A 20210-nucleotide genomic window follows, 5' to 3' on the forward strand; every position below is an offset into this window, starting at 1 on the left:
GTGAGCGTTCCGATTTCAGTTCCAGAGCGATTCGCCCAATGTGTCCTTGATATTTAGTCGTTTTCAGCCAGTTTTCTGGATTTTTGAAAATTTCATTTTTTTGTGAAAATATCCACTAAATGAGGGAATAATATGTGTGAGGGTACCCCAGGAGAGTTTCAAATGTGTGTGGGTAGAATATACATCCCACGGGGGTAAAATTGAAAAAACTTGAAAAAAATATTTTTTTGGACTTAGTCATTTTTCTGGCGTTTATCAGACTTTCAGATAGGGGAAATATCAGTGAGCGTTCCGATTTCCGTTCCAGAGCAATTCGCCCAATGACTCCTTGTTATTTAGTCGTTTTCAGCCAATTTTCTGGATTTTTGAAAATGTCACTTTTTTGTGAAAATATCTACTAAATGAGGGAATAATATGTGTGAGGGTACCCCAGGAGAGTTCCAAATGTGTGTGGGTAGAATATATATCCCATTGGGGTAAAATTGAAAAAAGTTTAAAAAAAATTTTTTTTGGACTTAGTCATTTTTCTGCCGTTTATCAGACTTTCAGATAGGGGAAATGTCAGTGAGCATTCCGATTTCAGTTCCAGAGTGATTAACCCAATGAGTCCTTGATATTTAGTCGTTTTCAGCCAATTTTTTGGATTTTTGAAAATTTCACTTTTTTGTGAAAATATCCACTAAATGAGGGAATAATATGTGTGAGGGTACCCCAGGAGAGTTCCAAATGTGTGTGGGAAGAATATATATCCCACGGGGGTAAAATTGAAAAAAGTTTAAAAAATTTTTTTTTTTTGAACTTAGTCATTTTTCTGGCATTTATCAGACCTTCAGATAGGGGAAATGTCAGTGAGCATTCCGATTTCAGCTCCAGAGCGATTCGCCCAATGAGTCCTTGATATTTAGTCGTTTTCAGCCAATTTTCTGGATTTTTGAAAATTTCACTTTTTTGTGAAAATATCCACTAAATGATGGAATAATATGTGTGAGGGTACCCCAGGAGAGTTCCAAATGTGTGTGCGTAGAATATATATCCCACGGGGGAAAAATTGAAAAAAGTTGAAAAAAATTTTTTTTTGGACTTAGTCATTTTTCCAGCGTTTATCAGACTCTCAGATAGGGGAAATGTCAGTGAGCATTCCGATTTTAGTTCCAGAGCGATTCGCCCAATGTGTCCTTGATATTTAGTCGTTTTCAGCCAGTTTTCTGGATTTTTGAAAATTTCACTTTTTTGTGAAAATATCCACTAAATGAGGGAATAATATGTGTGAGGGTACCCCAGGAGAGTTCCAAATGTGTGTGGGTAGAATATATATCCCACGGGGGTAAAATTGAAAAAACTTGAAAAAAATATTTTTTTGGACTTAGTCATTTTTCCGACGTTTATCAGACTTTCAGATAGGGGAAATGTCAGTGAGCATTCCGATTTCAGTTCCAGAGCGATTCGCCTATTGAGTCCTTGTTATTTAGTCGTTTGCAGCCAATTTTCTGGATTTTTGAAAATTTCACTTTTTTGTGAAAATATCCACTAAATGAGGGACTAATATGTGTGAGGGTACCCCAAGAGAGTTCCAAATGTGTGTGGGAAGTATATATATGCCACGCGGGTAAAATTGAAAAAAGTTGAAAAAATTTTTTTTTTGGACTTAGTGATTTTTCTGGCGTTTATCAGACTTTCAGATAGGGGAAATATCAGTGAGCGTTCCGATTTCCGTTCCAGAGCAATTCGCCCAATCACTCCTTGTTATTTAGTCGTTTTCAGCCAATTTTCTGGATTTTTGAAAATGTCACTTTTTTGTGAAAATATCCACTAAATGAGGGAATAATATGTGTGAGGGTACACCAGGAGAGTTCCAAATGTGTGTGGGTAGAATATATATCCCACGGGGGTAAAATTGAAAAAAATAAAAAAATAAAATTTTTTTTGGACTTAGTGATTTTTCTGGCGTTTATCAGACTTTCAGATAGGGGAAATGTCAGTGAGCATTCCGATTTCAGTTCCAGAGCGATTCGCCCAATGACTCCTTTTTATTTAGTCGTTTTCAGCCAATTTTCTGGATTTTCGAAAATTTCACTTTTTTTGTGAAAATATCCACTAAATGAGGGAATAATATGTGTGAGGGTACCCCAGGAGAGTTCCAAATCTGTGTGGGTAGAATATATATCCCACGGGGGAAAAATTGAAAAAAGTTGAAAACATTTTTTTTTTGGACTTAGTCATTTTTCCAGCGTTTATCAGACTTTCAGTTAGGGGAAATGTCAGTGAGCGTTCCGATTTCAGTTCCAGAGCGATTCGCCCAGAGTCCTTGATATTTAGTAGTTTTCAGCCAATTTTCTGGATTTTTGAAAATTTCACTTTTTTTGTGAAAATATCCACTAAATGAGGGAATAATATGTGTGAGGGTACCCCAGGAGAGTTCCAAATGTGTGTGGGTAGAATATATATCAAACGGGGGTAAAATTGAAAAAAGTTTAAAAAAAATTTTTTTTGGACTTAGTCATTTTTCTGGCGTTTATCAGACTTTCAGATAGGGCAAATGTCAGTGAGCGTTCCGATTTCAGTTCCAGAGCGATTCGCCCAATGAGTCCTTGATATTTAGTCGTTTTCAGCCAATTTTTTGGATTTTTGAACATTTCACTTTTTTGTCATAATATCCACTAAATGAGGGAATAATATGTGTGAGGGTACCCCAGGAGAGTTCCAAATGTGTGTGGGTAGAATATATATCCCACGGGGGAAAAATTGAAAAAAGTTGAAAACATTTTTTTTTTGGACTTAGTCATTTTTCTGGCGTTTATCAGACTTTCAGATAGGGCAAATGTCAGTGAGCATACCGATTTCAGTTCCAGACTGATTCACCCAATGAGTCCTTGATATTTAGTCGTTTTCAGCCAATTTTTTTGATTTTTGAAAATTTCACTTTTTTGTGAAAATATCCACTAAATGAGGGAATAATATGTGTGAGGGTACCCCAGGAGAGTTCCAAATGTGTGTGGGTAGAATATATATCCCACAGGGGTAAAATTGAAAAAAGTTGAAAAAAATTTTTTTTTGGACTTAGTCATTTTTTTGGCGTTTATCAGACTTTCAGATAGGGGAAATGTCAGTGAGCATTCCGATTTCAGTTCCAGAGCGATTCGCCCAATGAGTCCTTGTTATTTAGTCGTTTTCAGCCAATTTTCTGGATTTTTGAAAATTTCAATTTTTGTGAAAATATCCACTAAATGAGGGAATAATATGTGTGAGGGTACCCCAGGAGAGTTCCAAATGTGTGTGGAAAGAATATATATCCCACGGGGGTAAAATTGAAAAAAATAAAAAAATGAAAATTTTTTTGGACTTAGTGATTTTTCTGGCGTTTATCAGACTTTCAGATAGGGCAAATGTCAGTGAGCGTTCCGATTTCAGTTCCAGAGCGATTCGCCCAATGAGTCCTTGATATTTAGTCGTTTTCAGCCAATTTTTTGGATTTTTGAAAATTTCACTTTTTTGTCATAATATCCACTAAATGAGGGAATAATATGTGTGAGGGTACCCCAGGAGAGTTCCAAATGTGTGTGGGTAGAATATATATCCCATGGGAGTAAAATTGAAAAAAGTTAAAAAAAATTTTTTTTTGGACTTAGTGAATTTTCCGACGTTTATCAGACTTTCAGATAGGGGAAATGTCAGTGAGCATTCCGATTTCAGTTCCAGAGCGATTCGCCTATTGAGTCCTTGTTATTTAGTCGTTTGCAGCCAATTTTCTGGATTTTTGAAAATTTCACTTTTTTGTGAAAATATCCACTAAATGAGGGAATAATATGTGTGAGGGTACCCCAGGAGAGTTCCAAATGTGTGTGCGTAGAATATATATCCCACGGGGGAAAAATTGAAAAAAGTTGAAAAAATTTTTTTTTTGGACTTAGTCATTTTTCCAGCGTTTATCAGACTTTCAGATAGGGGAAATGTCAATGAGCATTCCGATTTCAGTTCCAGAGCGATTTGCCCAATGATTCCTTGATATTTAGTCGTTTTCAGCCAATTTTTTGGATTTTTGAAAATTTCACTTTTTTGTGAAAATATCCACTAAATGAGGGAATAATATGTGTGAGGGTACCCCAGGAGAGTTCCAAATGTTTGTGGGTAGAATATATATCCCACGGAGGAAAAATTGAAAAAAGTTGAAAAAATTTTTTTTGGACTTAGTCATTTTTCTGGCGTTTATCAGACTCTCAGATAGGGGAAATGTCAGTGAGCGTTCCGATTTTAGTTCCAGAGCGATTCGCCCAATGTGTCCTTGATATTTAGTCGTTTTCAGCCAGTTTTCTGGATTTTTGAAAATTTCATTTTTTTGTGAAAATATCCACTAAATGAGGGAATAATATGTGTGAGGGTACCCCAGGAGAGTTCCAAATGTGTGTGGGTAGAATATACATCCCACGGGGGTAAGATTGAAAAAACTTGAAAAAAATATTTTTTTGGACTTAGTCATTTTTCTGGCGTTTATCAGACTTTCAGATAGGGGAAATATCAGTGAGCGTTCCGATTTCCGTTCCAGAGCAATTCGCCCAATGACTCCTTGTTATTTAGTCGTTTTCAGCCAATTTTCTGGATTTTTGAAAATGTCACTTTTTTGTGAAAATATCCACTAAATGAGGGAATAATATGTGTGAGGGTACCCCAGGAGAGTTCCAAATGTGTGTGGGTAGAATATATATCCCATTGGGGTAAAATTGAAAAAAGTTTAAAAAAAATTTTTTTTGGACTTAGTCATTTTTCTGCCGTTTATCAGACTTTCAGATAGGGGAAATGTCAGTGAGCATTCCGATTTCAGTTCCAGAGTGATTAACCCAATGAGTCCTTGATATTTAGTCGTTTTCAGCCAATTTTTTGGATTTTTGAAAATTTCACTTTTTTGTGAAAATATCCACTAAATGAGGGAATAATATGTGTGAGGGTACCCCAGGAGAGTTCCAAATGTGTGTGGGAAGAATATATATCCCACGGGGGTAAAATTGAAAAAAGTTTAAAAAAATTTTTTTTTTTGAACTTAGTCATTTTTCTGGCATTTATCAGACCTTCAGATAGGGGAAATGTCAGTGAGCATTCCGATTTCAGCTCCAGAGCGATTCGCCCAATGAGTCCTTGATATTTAGTCGTTTTCAGCCAATTTTCTGGATTTTTGAAAATTTCACTTTTTTGTGAAAATATCCACTAAATGAGGGAATAATATGTGTGAGGGTACCCCAGGAGAGTTCCAAATGTGTGTGGGTAGAATATATATCCCACGGGGGTAAAATTGAAAAAACTTGAAAAAAATATTTTTTTGGACTTAGTCATTTTTCCGACGTTTATCAGACTTTCAGATAGGGGAAATGTCAGTGAGCATTCCAATTTCAGTTCCAGAGCGATTCGCCTATTGAGTCCTTGTTATTTAGTCGTTTGCAGCCAATTTTCTGGATTTTTGAAAATTTCACTTTTTTGTGAAAATATCCACTAAATGAGGGACTAATATGTGTGAGGGTACCCCAAGAGAGTTCCAAATGTGTGTGGGAAGTATATATATGCCACGCGGGTAAAATTGAAAAAAGTTGAAAAAATTTTTTTTTTGGACTTAGTGATTTTTCTGGCGTTTATCAGACTTTCAGATAGGGGAAATATCAGTGAGCGTTCCGATTTCCGTTCCAGAGCAATTCGCCCAATGACTCCTTGTTATTTAGTCGTTTTCAGCCAATTTTCTGGATTTTTGAAAATGTCACTTTTTTGTGAAAATATCCACTAAATGAGGGAATAATATGTGTGAGGGTATCCCAGGAGAGTTCCAAATGTGTGTGGGTAGAATATATATCCCATTGGGGTAAAATTGAAAAAAGTTTAAAAAAAATTTTTTTTGGACTTAGTCATTTTTCTGCCGTTTATCAGACTTTCAGATAGGGGAAATGTCAGTGAGCATTCCGATTTCAGTTCCAGAGTGATTAACCCAATGAGTCCTTGATATTTAGTCGTTTTCAGCCAATTTTTTGGATTTTTGAAAATTTCACTTTTTTGTGAAAATATCCACTAAATGAGGGAATAATATGTGTGAGGGTACCCCAGGAGAGTTCCAAATGTGTGTGGGAAGAATATATATCCCACGGGGGTAAAATTGAAAAAAGTTTAAAAAAATTTTTTTTTTTGAACTTAGTCATTTTTCTGGCATTTATCAGACCTTCAGATAGGGGAAATGTCAGTGAGCATTCCGATTTCAGCTCCAGAGCGATTCGCCCAATGAGTCCTTGATATTTAGTCGTTTTCAGCCAATTTTCTGGATTTTTGAAAATTTCACTTTTTTGTGAAAATATCCACTAAATGAGGGAATAATATGTGTGAGGGTACCCCAGGAGAGTTCCAAATGTGTGTGCGTAGAATATATATCCCATGGGGGAAAAATTGAAAAAAGTTGAAAAAAATTTTTTTTTGGACTTAGTCATTTTTCCAGCGTTTATCAGACTCTCAGATAGGGGAAATGTCAGTGAGTGTTCCGATTTTAGTTCCAGAGCGATTCGCCCAATGTGTCCTTGATATTTAGTCGTTTTCAGCCAGTTTTCTGGATTTTTGAAAATTTCACTTTTTTGTGAAAATATCCACTAAATGAGGGAATAATATGTGTGAGGGTACCCCAGGAGAGTTCCAAATGTGTGTGGGAAGAATATATATCCCACGGGGGTAAAATTGAAAAAAGTTTAAAAAATTTTTTTTTCGGACTTAGTCATTTTTCTGGCATTTATCAGACTTTCAGATAGGGGAAATGTCAGTGAGCATTCCGATTTCAGCTCCAGAGCGATTCGCCCAATGAGTCCTTGATATTTAGTCGTTTTCAGCCAATTTTCTGGATTTTTGAAAATTTCACTTTTTTGTGAAAATATCCACTAAATGAGGGAATAATATGTGTGAGGGTACCCCAGGAGAGTTCCAAATGTGTGTGCGTAGAATATATATCCCACGGGGGAAAAATTGAAAAAAGTTGAAAAAATTTTTTTTTTGGACTTAGTCATTTTTCCAGCGTTTATCAGACTCTCAGATAGGGGAAATGTCAGTGAGCGTTCCGATTTTAGTTCCAGAGCGATTCGCCCAATGTGTCCTTGATATTTAGTCGTTTTCAGCCAGTTTTCTGGATTTTTGAAAATTTCACTTTTTTGTGAAAATATCCACTAAATGAGGGAATAATATGTGTGAGGGTACCCCAGGAGAGTTCCAAATGTGTGTGGGTAGAATATATATCCCACGGGGGTAAAATTGAAAAAACTTGAAAAAAATATTTTTTTGGACTTAGTCATTTTTCCGACGTTTATCAGACTTTCAGATAGGGGAAATGTCAGTGAGCATTCCGATTTCAGTTCCAGAGCGATTCGCCTATTGAGTCCTTGTTATTTAGTCGTTTGCAGCCAATTTTCTGGATTTTTGAAAATTTCACTTTTTTTGTGAAAATATCCACTAAATGAGGGACTAATATGTGTGAGGGTACCCCAAGAGAGTTCCAAATGTGTGTGGGAAGTATATATATGCCACGCGGGTAAAATTGAAAAAAGTTGAAAAAATTTTTTTTTTGGACTTAGTGATTTTTCTGGCGTTTATCAGACTTTCAGATAGGGGAAATGTCAGTGAGCGTTCCGATTTCCGTTCCAGAGCAATTCGCCCATTGACTCCTTGTTATTTAGTCGTTTTCAGCCAATTTTCTGGATTTTTGAAAATGTCACTTTTTTGTGAAAATATCCACTAAATGAGGGAATAATATGTGTGAGGGTACCCCAGGAGAGTTCCAAATGTGTGTGGGTAGAATATATATCCCATTGGGGTAAAATTGAAAAAAGTTTAAAAAAAATTTTTTTTGGACTTAGTCATTTTTCTGCCGTTTATCAGACTTTCAGATAGGGGAAATGTCAGTGAGCATTCCGATTTCAGTTCCAGAGTGATTAACCCAATGAGTCCTTGATATTTAGTCGTTTTCAGCCAATTTTTTGGATTTTTGAAAATTTCACTTTTTTGTGAAAATATCCACTAAATGAGGGAATAATATGTGTGAGGGTACCCCAGGAGAGTTCCAAATGTGTGTGGGAAGAATATATATCCCACGGGGGTAAAATTGAAAAAAGTTTAAAAAAATTTTTTTTTTTGAACTTAGTCATTTTTCTGGCATTTATCAGACCTTCAGATAGGGGAAATGTCAGTGAGCATTCCGATTTCAGCTCCAGAGCGATTCGCCCAATGTGTCCTTGATATTTAGTCGTTTTCAGCCAGTTTTCTGGATTTTTGAAAATTTCACTTTTTTGTGAAAATATCCACTAAATGAGGGAATAATATGTGTGAGGGTACCCCAGGAGAGTTCCAAATGTGTGTGGGAAGAATATATATCCCACGGGGGTAAAATTGAAAAAAGTTTAAAAAATTTTTTTTTCGGACTTAGTCATTTTTCTGGCATTTATCAGACTTTCAGATAGGGGAAATGTCAGTGAGCATTCCGATTTCAGCTCCAGAGCGATTCGCCCAATGAGTCCTTGATATTTAGTCGTTTTCAGCCAATTTTCTGGATTTTTGAAAATTTCACTTTTTTGTGAAAATATCCACTAAATGAGGGAATAATATGTGTGAGGGTACCCCAGGAGAGTTCCAAATGTGTGTGCGTAGAATATATATCCCACGGGGGAAAAATTGAAAAAAGTTGAAAAAATTTTTTTTTTGGACTTAGTCATTTTTCCAGCGTTTATCAGACTCTCAGATAGGGGAAATGTCAGTGAGCGTTCCGATTTTAGTTCCAGAGCGATTCGCCCAATGTGTCCTTGATATTTAGTCGTTTTCAGCCAGTTTTCTGGATTTTTGAAAATTTCACTTTTTTGTGAAAATATCCACTAAATGAGGGAATAATATGTGTGAGGGTACCCCAGGAGAGTTCCAAATGTGTGTGGGTAGAATATATATCCCACGGGGGTAAAATTGAAAAAACTTGAAAAAAATATTTTTTTGGACTTAGTCATTTTTCCGACGTTTATCAGACTTTCAGAGAGGGGAAATGTCAGTGAGCATTCCAATTTCAGTTCCAGAGCGATTCGCCCAATGAGTCGTTTTCAGCGAATTTTCTGGATTTTTGAAAATGTCACTTTTTTGTGAAAATATCCACTAAATGAGGGAATAATATGTGTGAGGGTACCCCAGGAGAGTTCCAAATGTGTGTAGGAAGAATATATATCCCACGGGGGTAAAATTGAAAAAAGTTTAAAAAAATTTTTTTTTGGACTTAGTGATTTTTCTGGCGTTTATCAGACTTTCAGATAGGGGAAATGTCAGTGAGCGTTCCGATTTCAGTTCCAGAGTGATTCGCCCAATGACTTCTTGTTATTTAGTCGTTTTCAGCCAATTTTCTGGATTTTTGAAAATTTCACTTTTTTGTGAAAATATCCACTAAATGAGGGAATAATATGTGTGAGGGTACCCCAGGAGAGTTCCAAATGTGTGTGGGTAGAATATATATCCCACGGGGGTAAAATTGAAAAAACTTGAAAAAAATATTTTTTTGGACTTAGTCATTTTTCCGACGTTTATCAGACTTTCAGATAGGGGAAATGTCAGTGAGCATTCCGATTTCAGTTCGAGAGCGATTCGCCTATTGAGTCCTTGTTATTTAGTCGTTTGCAGCCAATTTTCTGGATTTTTGAAAATTTCACTTTTTTGTGAAAATATCCACTAAATGAGGGACTAATATGTGTGAGGGTACCCCAAGAGAGTTCCAAATGTGTGTGGGAAGTATATATATGCCACGCGGGTAAAATTGAAAAAAGTTGAAAAAATTTTTTTTTTGGACTTAGTGATTTTTCTGGCGTTTATCAGACTTTCAGATAGGGGAAATATCAGTGAGCGTTCCGATTTCCGTTCCAGAGCAATTCGCCCAATGACTCCTTGTTATTTAGTCGTTTTCAGCCAATTTTCGGGATTTTTGAAAATGTCACTTTTTTGTGAAAATATCCACTAAATGAGGGAATAATATGTGTGAGGGTACCCCAGGAGAGTTCCAAATGTGTGTGGGTAGAATATATATCCCATTGGGGTAAAATTGAAAAAAGTTTAAAAAAAATTTTTTTTGGACTTAGTCATTTTTCTGCCGTTTATCAGACTTTCAGATAGGGGAAATGTCAGTGAGCATTCCGATTTCAGTTCCAGAGTGATTAACCCAATGAGTCCTTGATATTTAGTCGTTTTCAGCCAATTTTTTGGATTTTTGAAAATTTCACTTTTTTGTGAAAATATCCACTAAATGAGGGAATAATATGTTTGAGGGTACCTCAGGAGAGTTCCAAATGTGTGTGGGAAGAATATATATCCCACGGGGGTAAAATTGAAAAAAGTTTAAAAAAATTTTTTTTTGGACTTAGTGATTTTTCTGGCGTTTATCAGACTTTCAGATAGGGGAAATGTCAGTGAGCGTTCCGATTTCAGTTCCAGAGTGATTCGCCCAATGACTTCTTGTTATTTAGTCGTTTTCAGCCAATTTTCTGGATTTTTGAAAATTTCACTTTTTTGTGAAAATATCCACTAAATGAGGGAATAATATGTGTGAGGGTACCCCAGGAGAGTTCCAAATGTGTGTGGGTAGAATATATATCACATTGGGGTAAAATTGAAAAAAGTTGAAAAAAAATTTTTTTTGGACTTAATCATTTTTCTGCCGTTTATCAGACTTTCAGATAGGGCAAATGTCAGTGAGCGTTCCAATTTCAGTTCCAGAGCGATTCGCCCAATGAGTCCTTGTTATTTAGTCGTTTTCAGCCAATTTTCTGGATTTTTGAAAATGTCACTTTTTTGTGAAAATATCCACTAAATGAGGGAAAAATATGTGTGAGGGTACACCAGGAGAGTTCCAAATGTGTGTGGATAGAATATATATCCCACGGGGGTAAAATTGAAAAAAATAAAAAAATAAAAATTTTTTTGGACTTAGTGATTTTTCTGGCGTTTATCAGACTTTCAGATAGGGCAAATGTCAGTGAGCGTTCCGATTTCAGTTCCAGAGCGATTCGCCCAATGAGTCCTTGATATTTAGTCGTTTTCAGCCAATTTTTTGGATTTTTGAAAATTTCACTTTTTTGTCATAATATCCACTAAATGAGGGAATAATATGTGTGAGGGTACCCCAGGAGAGTTCCAAATGTGTGTGGGTAGAATATATATCAAACAAGGGTAAAATTGAAAAAAGTTTAAAAAAATTTTTTTTTGGACTTAGTCATTTTTCTGGCGTTTATCAGACTTTCAGATAGGGGAAATGTCAGTGAGCATTCCGATTTCAGTTCCAGAGTGATTCACCCAATGAGTCCTTGTTATTTAGTCGTTTTCAGCCATTTTTCTGGATTTTTGAAAATGTCACTTTTTTGTGAAAATATCCACTAAATGAGGGAATAATATGTGTGAGGGTACCCCAGGAGAGTTCCAAATGTGTGTGGGAAGTATATATATGCCACGCGGGTAAAATTGAAAAAAGTTGAAAAAATTTTTTTTTTGGACTTAGTGATTTTTCTGGCGTTTATCAGACTTTCAGATAGGGGAAATATCAGTGAGCGCTCCGATTTCCGTTCCAGAGCCATTCGCCCAATGACTCCTTGTTATTTAGTCGTTTTCAGCCAATTTTCTGGATTTTTGAAAATGTCACTTTTTTGTGAAAATATCCACTAAATGAGGGAATAATATGTGTGAGGGTACCCCAGGAGAGTTCCAAATGTGTGTGGGTAGAATATATATCCCATTGGGGTAAAATTGAAAAAAGTTTAAAAAAATTTTTTTTTGGACTTAGTCATTTTTCTGCCGTTTATCAGACTTTCAGATAGGGGAAATGTCAGTGAGCGTTCCGATTTCAGTTCCAGAGTGATTCTCCCAATGAGTCCTTGTTATTTAGTCGTTTTCAGCCAATTTTATGGATTTTTGAAAATTTCACTTTTTTGTGAAAATATCCACTAAATGAGGGAATAATATGTGTGAGGGTACCCCAGGAGAGTTCCAAATGTGTGTGGGAAGAATATATATCCCACGGGGGTAAAATTGAAAAAAGTTTAAAAAAATTTTTTTTTGGACTTAGTCATTTTTCTGGCATTTATCAGACTTTCAGATAGGGGAAATGTCAGTGAGCATTCCGATTTCAGCTCCAGAGCGATTCGCCCAATGAGTCCTTGATATTTAGTCGTTTTCAGCCAATTTTCTGGATTTTTGAAAATTTCACTTTTTTGTGAAAATATCCACTAAATGAGGGAATAATATGTGTGAGGGTACCCCAGGAGAGTTCCAAATGTGTGTGGGTAGAATATATATCCCACGGGGGTAAAATTGAAAAAAGTTGAAAAAAATTTTTTTTTGGACTTCGTCATTTTTCTGCCGTTTATCAGACTTTCAGATAGGGGAAATGTCAGTGAGCGTTCCGATTTCAGTTCTAGAGTGATTCTCCTAATGAGTCCTTGTTATTTAGTCGTTTTCAGCCAATTTTATGGATTTTTGAAAATTTCACTTTTTTGTGAAAATATCCACTAAATGAGGGAATAATATGTGTGAGGGTACCCCAGGAGAGTTCCAAATGTGTGTGGGAAGAATATATATCCCACGGGGGTAAAATTGAAAAAAGTTTAAAAAAATTTTTTTTTGGACTTAGTCATTTTTCTGGCATTTATCAGACTTTCAGATAGGGGAAATGTCAGTGAGCATTCCGATTTCAGCTCCAGAGCGATTCGCCCAATGAGTCCTTGATATTTAGTCGTTTTCAGCCAATTTTCTGGATTTTTGAAAATTTCACTTTTTTGTGAAAATATCCACTAAATGAGGGAATAATATGTGTGAGGGTACCCCAGGAGAGTTCCAAATGTGTGTGCGTAGAATATATATCCCATGGGGGAAAAATTGAAAAAAGTTGAAAAAATTTTTTTTTTGGACTTAGTCATTTTTCCAGCGTTTATCAGACTTTCAGATAGGGGAAATGTCAATGAGCATTCCGATTTCAGTTAGAGAGCGATTCGCCCAATGATTCCTTGATATTTAGTCGTTTTCAGCCAATTTTTTGGATTTTTGAAAATTTCACTTTTTTGTGAAAATATCCACTAAATGAGGGAATAATATGTGTGAGGGTACCCCAGGAGAGTTCCAAATGTGTGTGGGTAGAATATATATCCCACGGAGGAAAAATTGAAAAAAGTTGAAAAATTTTTTTTTGGACTTAGTCATTTTTCCGGCGTTTATCAGACTCTCAGATAGGGGAAATGTCAGTGAGAGTTCCGATTTTAGTTCCAGAGCGATTCGCCCAATGTGTCCTTGATATTTAGTCGTTTTCAGCCAGTTTTCTGGATTTTTGAAAATGTCACTTTTTTGTGAAAATATCCACTAAATGAGGGAATAATATGTGTGAGGGTACCCCAGGAGAGTTCCAAATGTGTGTGCGTAGAATATATATCCCACGGGGAAAAAATTGAAAAAAGTTGAAAAAATTTTTTTTTTGGACTTAGTCATTTTTCCAGCGTTTATCAGATTTTCAGATAGGGGAAATGTCAATGAGCATTCCGATTTCAGTTCCAGAGCGATTCGCCCAATGAGTCCTTGATATTTAGTCGTTTTCAGCCAATTTTCTGGATTTTTGAAAATTTCACTTTTTTGTGAAATTATCCACTAAATGAGGGAATAATATGTGTGAGGGTACCCCAGGAGAGTTCCAAATGTGTGTGGGAAGAATATATATCCCACGGGGGTAAAATTGAAAAAAGTTGAAAATTTTTTTTTGGGACTTAGTCATTTTTCCGGCGTTTATCAGACTTTCAGATAGGGGAAATGTCAGTGAGCGTTCAGATTTCAGTTCCAGAGTGATTTGCCCAATGAGTCCTTGTTATTTAGTCATTTTCAGCCAATTTTCTGGATTTTTGAAAATTTCACTTTTTTGTGAAAATATCCAGTAAATGAGGGATTAATATGTGTGAGGGTACCCCAGGAGAGTTCCAAATGTCTGTGGGTAGAATATAAATCCCACGGGGGTAAAATTGAAAAAAGTTGAAAAAAAATTTTTTTTGGACTTAGTCATTTTTCCGGCGTTTATCAGACTCTCAGATAGGGGAAATGTCAGTGAGCGTTCCGATTTCAGTTCCAGAGCGATTCGCCCAATGAGTCCTTGATATTTAGTCATTTTCAGCCCATTTTCTGGATTTTTGAAAATTTCACTTTTTTGTGAAAATATCCACTAAATGAGGGAATAATATGTGTGAGGGTACCCCAGGAGAGTTCCAAATGCCTGTGGGAAGAATATATATCCCACGGGGGTAAAATTGAAAAAAGTAGAAAACATTTTTTTTTTGGACTTAGTCATTTTTCCGGCGTTTATCAGACTTTCAGATAAGGGAAATGTCAGTGAGCGTTCCGATTTCAGTTCCAGAGCGATTCACCCAATGAGTCCTTGTTATTTAGTCGTTTTCAGCCAATTTTCTGGATTTTTGAAAATTTCACTTTTTTGTGAAAATATCCACTAAATGAGGGAATAATATGTGTGAGGGTACCCCAGGAGAGTTCCAAATGTGTGTGGGTAGAATATACAGTGCCTACAAGTAGTATTCAACCCCCTGCAGATTTAGCTGGTTTGATAAGATGCAAATAAGTTAGAGCCTTCAAACTGCAAACGAGAGTAGGATTTATGAACAGAATCATAAATCTTACAAACCAAAAAGTTTGTTGCACAGTTGAATTTTATTAAATTTTAAACATAAAAGTGTGGGTCAATTATTATACAACCCCTATGTTTAATATTTTGTGGAATAACCCTTGTTTGCAATTACAGCTAATAATCGTCTTTTATAAGACCTGATCAGGCCGGCACAGGTCTGTGGAGTTATCTTGGCCCACTCCTCCATGCAGATCTTCTCCAAGTTATCTAGGTTCTTTGGGTGTCTCATGTGGACTTTATTCTTGAGCTCCTTCCACAAGTTTTCAATTGGGTTAAGGTCAGGAGACTGACTAGGCCACTCCAACACCTTGACTTTTTCCCTCTTGAACCAGGCTTTGGTTTTCTTGGCTGTATGCTTTAGGTCGTTGTCTTGTTGGAAGATGAAATTACGACCCATCTTAAGATCCTTGATGGAGGAGCGGAGGTTCTTGGCCAAAATATCCAGGTAGGCCGTGCTATCCATCTTCCCATGGATGCGGACCAGATGGCCAGGCCCCTTGGCTAAGAAATAGCCCCACAGCATGATGCTGCCACCACCATGCTTGACTGTAGGGATGGCATTCTTGGGGTCGTATGCAGTGCCATCCAGTCTCCAAACATCACGTGTGTGGTTGGCACCAAAGATCTCGATCTTGGTCTCATCAGACCATAGAACCTTGAACCAGTCTGTCTCAGAGTCCTCCAAGTGATCATGAGCAAACTGTAGACGAGCCTTGACATGACGCTTTGAAAGTAAAGATACCTTACGGGTTCGTCTGGAATGGAGACCATTGCGGTGGAGTACGTTACTTATGGTATTGACTGAAACCAATGTCCCCATTGCCATGAGATCTTCCCGGAGCTCCTTCCTTGTTGTCCTTGGGTTAGCCTTGACTCTTCGGACAAGCCTGGCCTCGGCACGGGAGGACACTTTCAAAGGCTGTCAAGGCCGTGGAAGGCTAACAGTAGTTCCATAAGCCTTCCACTTACGGATGATGCTCCCAACAGTGGAGACAGGTAGGCCCAACTCCTTGGAAAGGGTTTTGTACCCCTTGCCAGCCTTGTGACCCTCCACGATCTTGTCTCTGATGGCCTTGGAATGCTCCTTTGTCTTTCCCATGTTGACCATGTCTGAGTGCTGTTCACAAGTTTGGGGAGGGTCTTAAATAGTCAGAAAAGGCTGGCAAAAGAGATCTTTAATCCACACATGTGAAGCTCATTATTCTTGGTGCCTGTACTACTTCTTAATACTTTAGGGGGACCAAACAGAATTCTTGTGGTTTGAGGAGTTGAATAATAAATGACACTCTGAATTAACTTTTAACGTTTTAAAAAAAAAATAAATAAATATTTGCTGCAGTGCATTTCCCACTTCCAGAATGATCTACAGTACAAATGTCACAATGCCAAGTTAATTCCGCATGGGTCAACCAGCTAAATCTGCAGGGGGTTGAATACTACTTGTAGGCTCTGTATATCCCACGGGGGTAAAATTGAAAAAAGTTGAAAAAAATTTTTTTTTTGGACTTAGTCATTTTTCCTGCGTTTATCAGACTTTCAGATAGGGGAAATGTCAGTGAGCATTCAGATTTCAGTTCCACAGTGATTCACCCAATGAGTCCTTGATATTTAGTCGTTTTCAGACAATTTTTTGGATTTTTGAAAATTTCACTTTTTTGTGAAAATATCCACTAAATGAGGGAATAATATGTGTGAGGGTACCCCAGGAGAGTTCCAAATGTGTGTGGGTAGAATATATATCCCACGGAGGTAAAATTGAAAAAAGTTAAAAAAAAATTTTTTTGGGACTTAGTCATTTTTCTGGCGTTTATCAGACTTTCAGATAGGGCAAATGTCAGTGAGCGTTCTGATTTCAGTTCCAGAGCGATTCACCCAATGAGTCCTTGATATTTAGTCGTTTTCAGCCAATTTTTTGGATTTTTTAAAATTTCACTTTTTTGTGAAAATATCCACTAAATGAGGGAATACTATGTGTGATGGTACCCCAGGAGAGTTCCAAATGTGTGTGGGTAGAATATATAGCTCACGGGGGTAAAATTGAAAAAAGTTTAAAAAAATTTTTTTTTGGACTTAGTCATTTTTCCGGCGTTTATCAGACTTTCAGATAGGGGAAATGTCAGTGAGCATTCCGATTTCAGTTCCAGAGCGATTCGCCCAATGAGTCCTTGATATTTAGTCGTTTTAAGCCAATTTTCTGGATTTTTGAAAATTTCACTTTTTTGTCAAAATATCCACTAAATGAGGGAATAATATGTGTGAGGGTACCCCAGGAGAGTTCTAAATGTGTGCGGGAAGAATATATATCCCACGGGGGTAAAATTGAAAAAAGTTGAAAAAAAATTTTTTTTGGACTTAGTCATTTTTCCGGCGTTTATCAGACTTTCAGATAGGGGAAATGTAAGTGATCGTTCCGATTTTAGTTCCAGAGTGATTCGCCCAATGAGTCCTTGATATTTAGTCGTTTTCAGCCAATTTTCTGGATTTTTGAAAATTTCACTTTTTTGTGAAAATATCCACTAAATGAGGGAATAATATGTGTGAGGGTACACCAGGAGAGTACCAAATGTGTGTGGGTAGAATATATATCCCACGGGGGTAAAATTGAAAAAAGTTGAAAAAAATTTTTTTTTGGACTTGGTCATTTTTCTGGCGTTTATCAGACTTTAAGATAGGGGAAATGTCAGTGAGCGTTCCGATTTCAGTTCCAGAGTGATTCGCCAAGGAGTCTTTGATGTTTAGTCGTCTTCAGCCAATTTTCTGGATTTTTGAAAATTTCACTTTTTTGTGAAAATATCCACTAAATGAGGGAATAATATGTGTGAGGGTACCCCAGGAGAGATCCAAATGTGTGTGGGTAGAACATATATCCCACGGGGGTAAAATTGAAAACATTATTTTTTTTGGACTTAGTCATTTTTCCGGCGTTTATCAGACTTTCAGATAGGGGAAATGTCAGTGAGCGTTCCGATTTCTGTTCCAGAGTGATTCGCCCAGTCACTCCTTGATATTTAGTCGTCTTCAGCCAATTTTCTGAATTTTTGAAAATTTCACTTTTTTGTCAAAATATCCACTAAATGAGGGAATAATATGTGTGAGGGTACCCCAGGAGAGTTCTAAATGTGTGTGGGAAGAATATATATCCCACAAGGGTAAAATTGAAAAAAGTTGAAAAAAATTTTTTTTTGGACTTAGTTATTTTTCCGACGTTTATCAGACTTTCATATAGGGGAAATGTCAGTGAGCGTTCCGATTTCAGTTCCAGAGTGATTCGCCCAATGAGTCCTTGATATTTAGTCGTTTTCAGCCAATTTTCTGGATTTTTGAAAACTTCACTTTTTTGTGAAAATATCCACTAAATGAGGGAATAATATGTATGAGGGTACCCCAGGAGAGTTCCAAATGTGTGTGGGTAGAATATATATCCCACGGGGGTAAAATTGAAAAAAGTTGAAAAAAATTTTTTTTTGTACTTGGTCATTTTTCTGGCGTTTATCAGACTTTCAGATAGGGGAAATGTCAGTGAGCATTCTGATTTCAGTTCCAGAGTGATTCGCCCAATGAGTCCTTGACATTTAGTCGTTTTCAGCCAATTTTCTGGATTTTTGAAAATTTCACTTTTTTGTGAAAATATCCACTAAATGAGGGAATAATATGTATGAGGGTACCCCAGGAGAGTTCCAAATGTGTGTGGGTAGAATATTTATCTGACGGGGGTAAAATTGAAAAAAGTTGAAAAAAAATTATTTTTGGACTTAGTCATTTTTCCGACGTTTATCAGACTTTCAGATAGGGGAAATGTCAGTGAGCATTCCGATTTCAGTTCCAGAGTGATTCGCCCAATGAGTCCTTGATATATAGTCGTTTTCAGCCAATTTTCTGGATTTTTGAAAACTTCACTTTTTTGTGAAAATATCCACTAAATGAGGGAATAATATGTGTGAGGGTACACCAGGAGAGTTCCAAATGTGTGTGGGTAGAATATATATCCCACGGGGGTAAAATTGAAAACATTTTTTTTTTTGGACTTAGTCATTTTTCCGACGTTTATTAGACTTTCAGATAGGGGAAATGTCAGTGAGCGTTCCGATTTCTGTTCCAGAGTGATTCGCCCAGTCAGTCCTTGATATTTAGTCGTTTTCAGCCAATTTTCTGGATTTTTGAAAACTTCACTTTTTTGTGAAAATATCCACTAAATGAGGGAATAATATGTGTGAGGGTACACCAGGAGAGATCCAAATGTGTGTGGGTAGAATATATATCCCACGGGGGTAAAATTGAAAAAAGTTGAAAAAAATTTTTTTTTGGACTTGGTCATTTTTCTGGCGTTTATCAGACTTTAAGATAGGGGAAATGTCAGTGAGCATTCCGATTTCAGTTCCAGAATGATTCGCCCAATGAGTCTTTGATATTTAGTCGTCTTCAGCCAATTTTCTGGATTTCTGAAAATTTCACTTTTTTGTCAAAATATCCACTAAATGAGGGAATAATATGTTTGAGGGTACCCCAGGAGAGTTCTAAATGTGTGTGGGAAGAATATATATCCCACAAGGGTAAAATTGAAAAAAGTTGAAAAAAATTTTTTTTTGGACTTAGTTATTTTTCCGGCGTTTATCAGACTTTCAGATAGGGGAAATGTCAGTGAGCGTTCCGATTTCAGTTCCAGAGTGATTTGCCCAATGAGTCCTTGATATTTAGTCGTTTTCAGCCAATATTCTGGATTTTTGAAAACTTCACTTTTTTGTGAAAATATCCACTAAATGAGGGAATAATATGTATGAGGGTACCCCAGGAGAGTTCCAAATGTGTGTGGGTAGAATATATATCCCACAAGGGTAAAATTGAAAACATTTTTTTTTTTGGACTTAGTGATTTTTCCGGCATTTATCAGACTTTAAGATAGGGGAAATGTCAGTGAGCGTTCCGATTTCAGTTCCAGAGCGATTCGCCCAATGAGTCTTTGATATTTAGTCGTTTTCAGCCAATTTTCTGGATTTTTGAAAATTTCACTTTTTAGTGAAAATATCCACTAAATGAGGGAATAATATGTATGAGGGTACCCCAGGAGAGTTCCAAATGTGTGTGGGTAGAATATATATCAAACGGGGGTAAAATTGAAAAAAGTTTAAAAAAATTTTTTTTTGGACTTAGTCATTTTTCTGGCGTTTATCAGACTTTCAGATAGGGGAAATGTCAGTGAGCGTTCCGATTTCTGTTCCAGAGTGATTCGCCCAGTCAGTCCTTGATATTTAGTCGTTTTCAGCCAATTTTCTGGATTTTTGAAAACTTCACTTTTTTGTGAAAATATCCACTAAATGAGGGAATAATATGTGTGAGGGTACACCAGGAGAGATCCAAATGTGTGTGGGTAGAATATATATCCCACGGGGGTAAAATTGAAAAAAGTTGAAAAAAATTTTTTTTTGGACTTGGTCATTTTTCTGGCGTTTATCAGACTTTAAGATAGGGGAAATGTCAGTGAGCATTCCGATTTCAGTTCCAGAATGATTCGCCCAATGAGTCTTTG

The sequence above is a fragment of the Phyllobates terribilis genome, unplaced genomic scaffold (genome assembly GCF_046119375.1).
Source record: "Phyllobates terribilis strain yellow unplaced genomic scaffold, ASM4611937v1 Scaffold_2__4_contigs__length_985480577, whole genome shotgun sequence".
NCBI classification, from domain to species: Eukaryota; Metazoa; Chordata; class Amphibia; order Anura; family Dendrobatidae; genus Phyllobates; species Phyllobates terribilis.